We start from the raw sequence: 15,159 nt of genomic DNA on the forward strand, positions 1-15,159 counted from the left end.
ATAATGAAGTCCCAGATAGGAAATGGGAGTGGATGCCAAGGAGATCTCAAGGACCCTGCAGATGAGGACTCAAACCCACAATATTGATGAGGCATCCATGTCACCATGGGAGTCAACGAAGATAGTGGCCTCAGCTGAGGCAGGGAAAAGCTGGGATCCAAGTGACATAGTCTTCTCTTGATAAGCAAGAGAGACCAGGAGATGAGAGATGGCAGAGAATGAGAGAGGCGATATCAGTTACCAGAAAGAGCCCCTAAAAGGCAACACTTCTTTTTTTCCATTAGTTTTAATATAAAATTTTGCTTTAGTACTTTTAATTAGATAACCCTCTTTTAAAAATATATATTTTTTAAAATATATTTTTTTCTTACCATACCAACCACAGCCCCAATCTTTTTGCCCTAACCTCAGAATCAGTTAGTTGTCCGCTTTAAAACCCTTTTCTTACACACACACACACACACACACAGAATATATAGTATTGTTTTTGGTGTATGAGTGTGTGCGTCGGAATAAATGGTTTCATACTCTATATACTTACTGTTTTATAATTTACCTTCTTCACTCAACACTGTATCTCAGATGTCTTAGAGATCTAAGACACCATATCTTAGAGAATGAGCAGCCTCATTGTTTTATTCCGTAATATGAATTTACTAAATTTATTGAGCCTCTTTTTTTGAGACGGAGTCTTACTCTGTCACTCAGGCTGGAGTGCAATGGCACAAAATTGGCTCACTGCAAGCTCCACCTCCCGGGTTCAAGTGATTCTCTTGCCTCACGCCCAGATAATTTTTTGTACTTTTAGTAGAGACAGGGTTTCACCATGTTGGCCAGGCTGGTCTCAAACTCCTGACCTCAGGTGAGCCACCCGCCTCAACCTCCCAAAGTGCTGGAATTACAAGCATGAGCCACCGAGCCCGGCCTGAGCCTTTCTTAAATTGATGATAGTGTGGTTTCTAGTTTGGGCCATTATCAGCAACATTGCTGTGTACATATCTTTATATCAGGGTGTCCAATCTTTCAGCTTCCCTGGGCCCATATTGGAAGACGAATTGTCTTGGGCCACACATAAAATACACTAACACTAATGGTAGTCGATGATCTAAAAAAAAAAAAAAAAGGAAAAAAAGCTCATGTATTTTACAAAAGTTTTACGGATTCGTGTTGGGCTGCATTCAAAGCCGTCCTGGGCCATGGGCTGGACAAGTTTACTGTACATCTTTCTTTGTACACACGATGAATGTCACAAAGAGCCCACAAAGCACCTGTACCATGTGTATGTTTCGGTTATGAATATGTTCTGCAATAAACAGAAAACTCATTAAACAAATATGGGTTGTTTTTCCCCCCTCACCTCTGAAGGTAAGGAGTTACTGAGAATGGTTGAGCTGCTTGGTGATGCCCCAGGGATCCAGGCTGTCTTCCCTTCTGCTCTGCCAGCCTTAGTGTGTTGTCTGATGTCCTCATCCTTGGTGCTTCATAGTCACAATATGACTGCTGTTGCTCTGGACATCACTTCTGCATTCAGAGATGGAAAAGAAGAAATAACAGTCCCAGCCACAACCACTTCTTCTTATCAGAAATGTAAAAACATTCCCAGAAGGTTTCTTAGGACTCACAGGCCAGAACCAAATCCATGACCGCTCCTACTGCAAGGAAGTCTAGGAAAGAGAGGAATAGATTTCCCTGATTGGCTTAAACGAATACTTCACATCCTAGCTGCACATTACAATCACCTGGGAGCTCTAAAAAATACCTATCTGGGCTTCACCTCCAGAGGTTTTGATATAATTGGTCTGGGATGGGGCCTATTCACTGCTGTTTTGAAAAGCTCCATGGATGACTCTAAAAACTGACCAGAGTTGAGAACCACTGGGTTCCACCAATCATGATCCTTCATCTAGGGCTGGGCAGGTGTATAAGTGAGGATTATATTCAGTTGCAAGTGACAACATACAACATACCAAGCCTAAACAAGAGAGGAGTTTATTTATTGCTCACATAAAAGTTCAGCAGGCTGAGTGCAGTGGCTCATTTTTGTAATCTCAGAACTTTGGGAGGCTGAGGCAAGAGGAAGCCAGGAGGTCAAGACCAACCTGGGCAACATAATGAACCCTCTACTTCTACAAAAATAAAAATAAAAAAATCAGTGATCAATGGTCCAGGGCTGGAAGGGCCTGCATGGTGTCAAGGCACAGACTCATGATCTTGCTGGCCCACCTCCCATGGCCTTCATTCCCAAGGTCATTCAAGATCCAAGATGGTTATTCCAGCTCCAGCATTCCAATGGCAGGAAGAAGGACAGAGAAATAGAAGAGCAGAGGCCCACAGACCTTTACTGGCACTTCCCAGAAGTGGCACACACCATTTCTGCTTACCTCCCATGTGAAACAGAAGTGTGCTGGTCCTTTCCTTCTAGGCTCTAAATTGTTTCACAAGACTTCGTCTACCTCAAGATGATAAGCATATTCTCCAATATTTTTTCTAATGCTCTCCTAGTGTGGTGTATTTATGTGGTTTCAGTGATTAGTTTATCTGAAGTTTAGTTTTACAAAAGATAAATGATAAAGACCTAACTTTATGATTTTTCCAAGGCTAATTGCCCAGTATCATTCATTATTTTTTCTTCCAGATAAGTAATTCTACCGAAGTATTCTGTCAAATACCAAATTCCCACATATATATTAGGTCAAGCCAAGTGAAACTGCTGATACCTATCACCTTGACCCAGCTTTATTTTCTCAATTATACCAGTTACTACGAGACATCATATTATGCATTTCTGCTTTTTTTTTTCTTTTGAGACAGAGTCTCACTCTGTCACCCAGGCTGGAGTGCAGTGGCACGATCTCAGCTCACTGCAACCTCTGCCTCCCAGGTTCAAGCAATTCTCCTGCCTCAGCCTCCCAAGTAGCTGGGATTATGGGCATGCACCACCACACCTGGCTAAATTTTGTATTTTTAGTAGAGATGAAGTTTCACCATGTTGGCCAGGCTGGTCTTGAACTCCTGACCTCAAGTGATCCACCCACCTCAGCCTCCCAAAGTGCTAGGATTACAGGCATGAGCCATCACGTCCAGTCTGTATTTATTCTTAAAGTATATTATTGCTTGTGTTTGCAGGGAGCAACCTTGAGGAATGAGGAACTATCTTCCTAAAGAGCAGGCTTGCTTATTCCCTGCTGTGAAAGGGGTGGGTTCCCCAAGCTCAGTGTTCCCCTAGATGCCACACAAACCCACAGCATCCACCAGGGCCCTCCACATTGCCCCCTGGAGGACAAGGGGACAGGGGGACAAGGGAGTCAATATAAACATGCTGCCTAGGCTGCTTGCTGTGCCTTAATAAAGTCCTTTGTCTCTGACTCGGGAGTCTCATCTTTGCCAGCATGCATGAAACACTAAGAGGCGAATTATTCACACATCAGCAGGGAAAATTCAAATGCCAGGCCCTGACAGTTTTGGCAATGAGGACAGGCTGCTGATAAACATGACTTTCTGGAAGAGGAAGGATAAGGACCTTATGGACCAGATTAGGGGATATGAAAAGACTCCTTGGCATATGTTAGTGGATCCTCTCACCCAAATGGTGGGTGGCAGGGGTAGGGTGGATAGGATAAGGAGCTCACACTGTCCTACCTTAATGAGTTTAAGCAATGAGAGGTAGGGTTGAAACAAGCCACTCAAACGGTGCTTCGTTTCTTGCTCAGGAGGAGGAAGGGATGTTATGACAAGGGGGCAGCAGGCCCCACAGCTGCACTCAAAAGGCAACATGGATGTGGCTGCTGAGTCAAAGAATCCCCAAAGCTGAAATACATGGTATCAGCCATCATGTTTGATACAGAGCTTCACAGTGACCCCAAAACACTACAAGGTATTTGGCTAAGCCCCACAGGTGGCCACTGGAAGCCTTGCTCACTGGCACAGGCTCGCTCTCTCCCTTGTGTTCCCCAATCCCTCTATTCCCACTCTACTCCACCTTCGGCTGCTTTTATTTGATTTATTAATTTATTTATTGAGATAGGGTCTTGCTCTGTCACCCAGGCTGGAGTGCAGTGGCATGATCACGGCTCATTGCAGCCTCGACCTCTTGAGCTCAGGTGATCCTCCCACTTCAGCCTCGCTAATAGCTGGAACCACAGGTGCACACCACCACACCTGGCTTATTTTTTGTAGAGCCGGGGTTTAGCCATGTTGCTCAGGCTGGTCTTGAACTCCTGGGCTCCAGCGATCCACCTGCCTTGGCCTCCCAAAGTGCTGGGATTACAGGCGTGAGCCACCGTGTCTGGCTCGGCTGTTGTAATGAAAAAGCTGAGTATGCTGGGGAACTTCACGGAGGCAAAGTCCTCAAAACTTGTATATCTCTGTTGGGCCCAAGTGCCCAATTCACTATCTTACCTAGTTCCGTGGATGGGTGCAGAGATGGCTGAAGGCACCACCCCAGGACTGCAGTGTGGACTGGGGACAAAATGAAAGGGGCCTCGGGGCTTGGGAACTCTCTGGATGGACACTGGAGCTACACAGAGGAAGCAGCAGCAATGCCAACCCTGAAGCCAGGGGCCAAGGAGAAATAAAAGCCTCCTAGCTGCACCCTGTGAGCTAGCCTGAGCTCCTGGCAGCTGTCGCTTTTGCTCCTGATGTGCACACACTAAACACCTTGGTTTGTTTTCCCAGAAGGTAAAAAATCCCCCAAGTTCAACTGATAGGCTTTGAGCAAAGTTTGCAGTGGAAGAAGGCAAATTAAGTAACGCTCCATGTGGGGCCCTTGGGCCAATTCAGTGGCTTTCACTGCAAATGTATTACTGGTATTGATGCTCATACCGGCCTGTACTGCCAATGCCCATAAGTGTCAGATGGGATTAGCCCTTTCAGAGACTGCCGCACGTGGAAAGGTGGTTCCTGAACCCTCTTAGATGGTCCAGGAGAAACAGTTTAGACTTTCAAGAGGGAGGCCAGGTGCAGTGGCTCATGCCTGTAATCCCAGCACTTTGGGAGGCTGAGGCTGGGAGATGACGAGGTCAGGTGTTTGAGACCAGCCTGGCCAACATGGTGAAACCTGGTCTCTACTAAAAATACAAAAAGTAGCCGGCCGTGGTGGCGGGCGCCTGTGATCCCAGCTACTCAGGAAGCTGAGGTAGAAGAATTGCTTCAACCCAGGAGGAAGAGGTTGTAGTGAGCCGAGATCGTGCCACTGCATTCCAGCCTGGGCGACAGAGCAAGACTCCATCTGAAAAAAAAAAAAAAAAATCAGGAAGGAAAAGGGAAATCTGAACATTAGTCTCAAAGGCGGCCAGATTACTCAGAGGCTGTTCTCAAGCACAATAGCACCAGCTGCCTGACACACTCACCAAGCACATCGCTTAAAAAAAATTGTTTAGAGGCCAGGTGCAGTGGCTCACGCCTGTAATCCCAGCACTTTGGGAGGCCGAGGCAGGTGGTTCACCTGAGGTCAGGAGTTCAAGACCAGCCTGACCAATATGGTGAAACCCTGTCTCTACTAAAAATACAAAAATTAGCCGGGCATGATGGCATGCGCCTGTAGTCTCAGCTACTCCGGAGGCTGAGATAGGAGAATTGCTTGAGCCCAGGAGGCGGAGGTTGTGGTGAGCTGAGATCATGTCACTGCGTTCCAGCCTGGGTGACAGCGAGACTCTGTCTAAAAAAAAAAAAAAAATTGTTTAGAGAGTGGTTGCTGATCTGTCACCCAGGCTAGAGTGCAGTGACACCATCAGAGCCCCCTGCAGTCTTGAATTCCTGGGCTCAAGCCAACCTCTCACCTCACTGTCCTGAGCAGCTGGAACGACAACTGTGAGCTACCATGCCCGGCTAATTTTACAAAATTTTTTATAGACGTGGTCTCTCAGGCTGGTCTTAAACTCCTTGCCCTCAGGTGATCCTTCCATCCCACCACACCTGGCCCCATCCCTCCCCCATCCCCCTTTTTTGTTTGAGACAGTCTCTCTCTGTCGCCCAGGCTGGAATGCAGTGGCACAATCACAGCTCATTGCAGCCTGGAACTCCTGGGCTCAAGCAATCCTCCCCGCTCAGCCTCCTGAGTAGCTTGGTGCCTGCCACCACGTACCATGCCAGCTAATTTTAAAAATACATTTTTGTAGAGATGAGATCTTGCTTTGTTCCCAAGGCTGGTCTTGAACTCCTGGCTTCAAGTGATCCTCCCTCCATAATCCCAAAGCCCTGGGACTACAGGCCTGAGCCACCACATCCGGCCCCATCCCCTCTTTTATTTTATTTTATTTTATTTTATTTTATTTTATTTTATTAAGACAGAGTCTTGCTCTGTCTCCCCGGCTGCCAGGCTGGAGTGCAGTGGCATGATCTCAGCTCACTGCAACCTCCACCTCCCAGGTTCAAGCTATTCTCCTGCCTCAGCTTCCCGAGTAACTGGGACTACAGGCATGCGCAACCACACCTGGCTTTTTTGTTTGGTGGTTGTTTTTAAGTAGAGACAGAGTTTCACCATGTTGGCCAGGCTGATCTTGAACTCCTGACCTCAAGCGACCTGCCCTCCTCGGCCTCTCAAAGTGCTGGGATTACAGGCATGAAACACCATGCCAGGCCCCCATCCCCTTTTTAAAAAGGTACCCACTAACTTGTTACCGACCCAAAAAGGTCCTGTGACTCTCCAAACTGACACTCCCATTTTGGGATGGGTCAATTTGGATTTGGTGGCTATTAAGGGAGGGGCACAAAAGGCATTATTAATCCAATGGAAATACTGTATTCAGGAACACAGCTGGCCTGGTCCTAATATTAGCTGGGTTTTACATGAAAAAGTGGCAGCAAAAATCCCTTCAGGGGAAATCTTTTCCTAACTTCACCACTTGAAGCAAAGCTGCTGGCTCAATGGGGCCCTCAAGTCACAGAGGGTTCCCTAGGCACCTGGCCTGGTACAATGATGGTTTGGCTAGGCTGACACCTTATAGTGTCCACGTTCAACCTCAGCACCAGCTATGCAGAACCAAAAACAGGCATGGGCTGGGCGTGGTGGCTCACGCCTGTAATCCCAGCACTTTGGGAGGCCGAGGCGGGTGGATCACTTGAGGTCAGGAGTTCCAGATCAGCCTGGCCAATGTGGTGAAACCCCGTCTCTACTAAAAATACAAAAATTAGCCGGGCGTGGTGGCGTGCATCTGTAATCCCAGCTACTTGGGAGGCTAGGGGAAGAGAATTGCTTGAACTCAGGAGGCGGAGGTTGCAGTGAGCCGAGATCGCGCCATTGCACTCCAGTCTAGGCAACAGAGCGAAACTCCATCTCAAATTTAAAAAAATAATAATAAACAATAATTTTAAAAAAAGCAAGCATGACTGCTCCACTCAATGGACAGAGCTCAAGGGAGTGCTGATAGTTCTGGCCAATACTCCCCGTGATGAGCCCTTCAACATTTTTACTGCCTTTTGTGTGGTTGCCAATGGCCTAGCTATCTTGCCCACAAGACTGGAAGATTAAAGACATTCCCTATTGCAGCTGCATATTGTGGAAATAATTTCAGCTGCCAATCAGATGCCCAAGTTACTCACAGAGATGCCCATGGTAAGGGCCCTTCTCTAATGAGACAAACTGTAGTCAAGCTGCTGATCCAGACTTCACTGCCCATACCACCACCATCACCACCTAGATCCGTCATCAAACAAGACATAACAACACATTCACCATCGTGGACTGAGCACAAAGTCAAAAACTGTTTCAGGCCAGGCGCAGTGACTCACACCTGTAATCCTAGTACTTTGGGAGGCCAAGATAGGCGGATCACTTGACGTCAGGAGTTTGAGACCAGCCCGGCCAACATGGTGAAACCCCGTCTCTACTAAAACTACAAAAAGTAGCCAGGTGTGGTGGCAGGCGCCTGTAATCCCACCTACTTGGGAGGCTGAGGCAGGAGATTCGCTTGAACCTGGGGGGCAGAAGTTGCAGTGAGCCGAGATCGCATCACTGCACGGTGAGACTCTGTCTCAAAAAACAACAACAACAACAACAACAAAACAACTATGTGTTTCTGATGCAGAAGACACCACTACATACCGCAGCTGTGGTGCCTCCCAAAATTTGAGCCATTTGTCTTGCAGGGAAGGAGGCCGCATTGCACACAGAGTATTGCCCCCAGTTGCTCCTGGATGATTGTCCAGATATCAGATAGCTGACCCCCTCCCCAGGCTGTGTCATTGGTGCCTCACTTCTGTCAGAACGTTTTCAGGTTATAATGTTGCTGTTCTTGTCTGTTCTAGTCTGAATAGAGTCTGTGGCCCCAGTCACACTATTTTGGCCCCTGAAACTAAGTCATGTCAAGTTTTTGGATTCTCAGACCACCTACAGTCTGACAGTGATGCACCTTTTATTGCAAAAGCCACCCAACAATGGGCCAGTAGTCAAAGTATTCAATGGACATGCCAGGCTCCCTACCATCTGCTAGTATCTGGTATTATTGAGCACTGGAATGGCCTCCTCCAAAGCTTCTGGCTACCTCCATCAACTCCTTCTGGGCCACATACTTCAGCGAGGCAGTATGATCACTGAATGCAGCTATCTCCAAAGATCATCTCCTTTCAGCCACTTCCTGGGTACTGATCAGGATGAAAACAGGTGGAGGGTTATACAGATCTATTCTGAAAAGTTGGGAGCATGGTGCTTCTTCTTTCTTTCCTCTCCCACCCCAACCCAACAGCAACCCCACACCAGCCTGCTTGGTGCACCCTCCAGGTGTCAGCCCAGCAAAAGGGGACTTAGGGGATTCTAACTTATTTCTAATTCTGGTTTAGCCACTTGGATTCTCTTGACAGATTAACCTGATCCCAGATCAGTGTACTCATTGAATACAATTGCTTGCCAAATTGAGTACATTGGTTGAGTACATTCCTTGCCAAGTTCTCTCACACTGGCTCACATAGGCCAAGGTGCGAGATACAATGGATGTCTGTAAATTTTGTGAAAATGTCCTTGTCTCACTCACGCCTCGCCCTAGCAGACAAAAGGTCTGGGTATGAGTAGGGAAAGATCGGAGAAATGATGAAGTTATGGCTACTGGAATGAGATATGCTGCTTTCATAGCCAGGAAGCCTGCGAGAAGACACCTTAGATGCCAGCAGGTGCAAACAGTGGAGAATGATCAGTGTGCTCTTTGTCCTCTAGATCCAGCATTGAAACCTAGAAAAACCATCATCTCGTTCATCTGAGTTGAGCAGCAGCTGCAGCTGACAGTCTTACCCTTTCTGGATTTATCATGCTGCCTGCATGCTATGAAAACAGGGGAATTCATAAGGAGGTGGCCAGTCCTGACTATTCAGTTGTGGCCTTTGCCAGCCATCAATGGCAGCTCCCAAATATGGAACCTCCCCTTACCCCATACATGCACAAACACACCATCCAGCACAACCTTGTTTGTCTGATTGGTACAAAGCACAGGCACTTTTCCTGTCACCCAAGTGGCTTTGGTTCATGTATGGTGTCTGAGGATGCAAGCGTTAGGTGACACCATCCATGTGGCTAAACCAAACCAGTGTAATGATAATCCAAATCAGAATCAACAACAAATTCTGAATTCAGGTAACACATAACCTTTTGGGTGTATGTTTGTATGTGGGCCATGTGATGTCTCTCCATTAGGGATGAGGGTTGCTTTTGGCCCATCTATCACTTCATATAATTACTGGCGATGACATTGAGGACCAGTAGATTAGTCTACAACTCACTTATGCAGGTCATAATGGATAATGACCAGGCCTTAGACTGTATCCTGGCCTACTAAGGCCTACTGATCCCCTTGAGACTTATTCACAGGTGACTGAGTCTGAGACGCCGGGTGGCATTGTTGAAGCCAATACTGTTGGTTGGCCTCATCTTGCTTGAGGTTCTATTGGTAGTAAATTCTGTCTGAGACAAATTGAGCAAATTTGATCCCAGTCTAGGGTGATCAGATTGATTGGAGTGGCAGATGGAGTGGTATACTCATGGGAATATTCCACTTTGGCCAAGAATGTGTAAGGTCAATTATTGGGAGAGGAAAGCTGTCAGAGGCCCTGAACGTCCCAGCACATTTTTACTGAGTATGCCAAGACTACAAGGCCCTGACCCCTCTTTCCTGGGCTGTTTATCAGGGTCGTGCATTGCAGTAAGCCACCTTGAGGAATTAGGTTAATATCTCTCTCCAGGACAAAGAGCAGACTTGCTTACTGCTGTCTATGAAAGAGGGGGTTCCCCAGGCTCAATGTTCCTCACGTGGGACACAAACCCAGTGCATGCACAGAATCCATAAGGCTCCTTCCCATTTTCCTTGTGGAATTTAGGGAACAAGGGGAGCTGATGCAAACAGGATGCTTTTGCTACTTGCTATGCTGTGTTAATATGCTTTGCTTTGTCTCTAATCTAGGAATCTCCTGTCTTCTGCCAGCATTCATGAAACAGTAACAAAGTAACTTATCTTGAAAGGAGGGCAAAATAAAATCCAAGATATTTATATGTAGCAAAGTGAAAGAGAATAAACAGTAACTGCTAGAGAATGCCTTAGGCAAAAAGGCATCCTTGGATGTTGTCTTAGTTGGCTCAGGTTACCATCACAAAACGCCATAGACTGCGTGGCTTCAATAACAGAAATTTATTTTCTCAGAGTTCTGGAGGCTGGGAAGTCGAAGATCAAGGTACCAGTTGATTTGGGTCCTGGTGAGGGCTGTCTTCCTGGCTTGCACATGGTCACTTTCTCATTGTGTCCTCACATAGTGGAGATTGAGAGTTTTAGTGTCCCTTCCTCTTCACATAAGGGCACTAGCCCTATCGGATAGGGATCCACCTTTATGACCTTTATCATTTCAGCCTTTATCACCTCCTCATAGCCTTTTTTTTTTTTTTTTTTTTTTTTGAGACAGTCTCGCTCTGTCACCAGGCTGGAGTGCAGTGGCCTGATCTCGGCTCACTGCAACCTCCGCCTCCCAGGTTCAAGTGATTCTCCTGCCTCAGCCTCCTAAGTAGCTGGGACTACAGGTGCCCACCACCACGCCTGGCTAATTTTTTGTATTTATAGTAGAGACAGGGTTTCACTGTGTTAGCCAGGATGGTCTCAATCTCCTGACCTCGTGATCTGCCTGCCTCAGCCTCCCAAAGTGTTGGGATTATAGGTGTGAGCCACCACGCCCGGCCTCCTCATAGCCTTTATCTCCAAATACAGTTAATTAGGGGGTTAGGATTTCAACATATGCATTTAAGGGAGACAAACATTCATTCCCTAACAGGTGTCATTCAGGTTTCAGTTAAGGCTGGTGGTGAGAGAAAGTTTTAAAAGAAATGTTGAAAATATTAGGAAGTTGGTTAATTTTGCAGAGGGGATTCTTTTTTTTTTTTTTTTGACCTCAACCTCCCGAGTAGCTGGGACTGCAGGCATGTATCACCAGGCCTGGCTAATTTGTTGGAGCAACAGAGTTTCACCATTTGGCCAGGCTGATCTAAAACTCCTGAGCTCAAGCAATTTGCCTGCCTTGGCCTCCAGAAGTGCTTGCATCTGTAAGCCACTGCCTCACAGATGGGATTCTGAAGGGCATGGCAGATGTTGGAGGTGAAGTGGTAGAGGATAGGTCAGGGCCAAGGAGAAACAGAGCATTATGGGACTGAGTATGTGGCCAGTGGGATCCACAGTTTCAGAGTTGAGAGACAAAAGCAGGCATGAGAAGCATAAAAAAGTTTTAATAAGTTAGAACTGGCTGGGCACGGTGGCTCACGCCTGTAATCCCAGCACTTTGGGAGGCTGAGGCGGGTGGATCACGAGGTCAGGAGATCGAGACCATCCTGGCTAACATGGTGAAACCCCGTCCCTCCTAAAAATACAAAAATTAGCCGGACATTGTGGCGGGCGCCTGTAGTCCCACTTACTCAGGAGGCTGAGAGAGGAGACTGGCGTGAACCTGGGAGGCGGAGCTTGCAGTGAGCTGAATTCGCGCCACTGCACTCCAGCCTGGGCGACAGAGCGAGACTCCATCTCAAAAAAAAAAAAAAAAAAGTTAAAACTATTGAAAGTTTGTGCTAGGAATACTACCTAGGAATGAAAACAAATGAATTATACTCTTATACACAACAACGTGGATAAATCTCACAGGTAATGATGAGTGAAAGCCAGATATTTAAAAACTACATAATGCATGATGTCATTTACATGAACTTCAAGAATGAGAAAAACTAGTTTATGGTGCAAGGAATCAGGAGGGGGTTACCTCCTGAGCGGCAAGTGTTCACTGGGAGTAGGCACCAGAGAGGATTTGGGGATGTTGAAAATGCCCTGTATCTTAAACTGAATGGTTGGTTATATGGATGTATATGTGTGTAAAAATTTACCAACATGCGCATGTAATATCTGGGTACTTTGCTGTCAATTATGTCATAATTTTAAAAAGGCAAATAATTTTTTAACTAAAAACAAAGATGGATATTGGGCCAAAGTGATCATCCACATACATCTTGCCCACATAAAATGATCTTACCAGCAAAAAGAACAGCTGGGCTGGCTGCAATGGCTCATGCCTGTAATCTCAGCACTTTGGGAGGCCAGCGCAGGGGGATCATTTGAGCCCACGAGCTTGAAACCAACTTGGACAACTTGGCAAGACCCTGTCACTACAAAAAAAAAAACTGTTTTGTTTTTTTTTCGAGATGGAGTTTTGCTCTTGTTGCCTAGGCTGGAGCAGAATTATGCGATCTTGGTTCACTGCAACCTCCGCCTCCCAGGTTCAAGTGATTCTCCTGCCTTGGCCTCCCAAGTAGCTGGGATTACAGGTGCCTGCCACCACCCCAGGTAATTTTTTTGTATTTTTAAAGACAGGGTTTCACCATGTTGGCCAGGCTGGTCTTGAACTCCTCACCTCAGATGATCCACCTGCTTCGGCTTCCCAAAGTGCTGGGATTACAGGCATAAGCCACCACTCCTGGCCTATAAAAATTTTTTTAGAAAATCAGCCAGGTGTGATGGTACAACCCTGTAGTCCAAGCTACTCAGGAGGCTGAGGCAGGAGGATCGCTTGAGCCCAGAGGTCCAGGCTGCAGTGAGCCAAAATCGAGCCACTGCACTCCAGTCTGGGCAAACAGAGTGAGACTCTGCATTTGAAAAAAAAAAAAAAAGGAAGAAAGAAGGGAGAAGAAGAAGGGAGAAGAAGGGAGAAGGAGAAGAAGAAGAAAGAAGAAGAGAGGGGAAGAAGGGGAAGAAGGGGAAGAAAGAGAAGAAGGGGAAGAAGAAGGGGAAGAGAAGAAGAAGAGGAAGGGGAAGAGGAAGAAGAAGAAGAGGAAGAAGAAGAAGAAGGAATTTCCCATATACAGCTTGGCACAGAATATGGGAGTCCGTCATCCAACATTTTGTTCAAATAAAGTAAGACCCTAGTCCTTGAGACCCACACAGGAGTGTGCTGGAATCGGATTGCTCAGGCTCTGAAGAGGCTATGGTGTGTCTCTCCTAACATGTTCAGTGATATCACATTAGTGGTTTGAAATCAGCCATGGTAGGAATGTGTAGTCACCACAAATTCAGCAAATGCTACAAAGCAAGTTTATTTTTTAAGAGGAAGCTGTTACCAGTACCATGCTGTTTTGGTTACTGTAGCCTTGTAGTATAGTTTGAAGTCAGGTAGTGTGATGCCTCCAGCTTTGTTCTTTTGGCTTACGATTGACTTGGCAATGCGGGCTCTTTTTTGGTTCCATATGAACTTTAAAGTAGTTTTTTCCAATTCAGTGAAGAAAGTCATTGGTAGCTTGATGGGGATGGCATTGAATCTATAAATTACCTTGGGCAGTATGGCCATTTTCACGATATTGATTCTTCCTACCCATGAGCATGGAATGTTCTTCCATTTGTTTGTATCCTCTTTTATTTCCTTGAGCAGTGGTTTGTAGTTCTCCTTGAAGAGGTCCTTCACATCTCTTGTAAGTTGGATTCCTAGGTATTTTATTCTCTTTGAAGCAGTAGTGAATGGGAGTTCACTCATGATTTGGCTCTGTTTGTCTCTTATTGGTGTATAAGAATGCTTGTGATTTTTGCACATTGATTTTGTATCCTGAGACTTTGCTGAAGTTGCTTATCAGCTTAAGGAGATTTTGGGCTGAGACGATGGGGTTTTCTAGATATACAATCATGTCATCTGCAAACAGGGACAATTTGACTTCTTCTTTTCCTAATTGAATACCCTTTATTTCCTTCTCCTGCCTGATTGCCCTGGCCAGAACTTCCAATACTATGTTGAATAGGAGTGGTGAGAGAGGGCATCCCTGTCTTGTGCCAGTTTTCAAAGGGAATGCTTCCAGTTTTTGTCCATTCAGTATGATATTGGCTGTGGGTCTGTCATAAATGGCTCATTATTTTGAGATACGTCCCATCAATACCTAATTTATTGAGAGTTTTTAGCATGAAGAGTTGTTGAATTTTGTCAAAAGCCTTTTCTGCATCTATTGAGATAATCATGTGGTTTTGTCGTTGGTTCTGTTTATATGCTGGATTATGTTTATTGATTTGGTACCAAAACAGAGATATAGACCAATGGAACAGAACAGAGTCCTCAGAAATAATGCCACACATCTACAACTATCTGATCTTTGACAAACCTGACAAAAACAAGAAATGGGGAAAGGATTCCCTATTTAATAAATGGTGCTGGGAAAACTGGCTAGCCATAGGTAGAAAGCTGAAACTGGACCCCTTCCTTATACCTTATACAAAAATTAATTCAAGATGGATTAAAGACTTAAATGTTAGACCTAAAACCATAAAAGCCCTAGAAGAAAACCTAGGCAATACCATTCAGGACATAGGCATGGGCAAGAACTTCATGACTAAAACACCAAAAGCAATGGCAACAAAAGCCAAAATTGACAAATGGGATCTAATTAAACTAAAGAGCTTCTGCACAGCAAAAGAAACTACCATCAGAGTGAACAGGCAACCTACAGAATGGGAGAGCATTTTTGCAATCTACTCATCTGACAAAGGGCTAATATCCAGAATCTACAAAGAACTTCAACAAATTTACAAGAAAAAAATCAAACAACCCCATCAACAAGTGGGTGAAGGATATGAATAGACGCTTCACAAAAGAAGACATTTGTGCAGCCAACAGACACATGAAAAAATGCTCATCATCACTGGCCATCAGAGAAATGCAAATCAAAACCACAATGAGATA

At 45.6% G+C, this 15,159-nt stretch overlaps 1 protein-coding gene across 2 annotated transcripts in view; it reads right to left on the reverse strand.

Moving 5' to 3' along the window:
• Window positions 1-15,159, reverse strand: part of IDH3B (isocitrate dehydrogenase (NAD(+)) 3 non-catalytic subunit beta) — a 30,077-nt gene that overhangs the window by 10,600 nt on the left and 4,318 nt on the right. For both annotated transcript variants that reach the window (XM_034946996.2, XM_034946995.2), the window contains exon 2: window positions 1,358-1,521. The gene's annotated coding sequence lies outside the window, so the exon portion shown is untranslated. The remainder of the gene's footprint in view (window positions 1-1,357; window positions 1,522-15,159) is intronic.

This window comes from Pan paniscus, chromosome 21, assembly GCF_029289425.2.
Source record: "Pan paniscus chromosome 21, NHGRI_mPanPan1-v2.0_pri, whole genome shotgun sequence".
NCBI classification, from domain to species: Eukaryota; Metazoa; Chordata; class Mammalia; order Primates; family Hominidae; genus Pan; species Pan paniscus.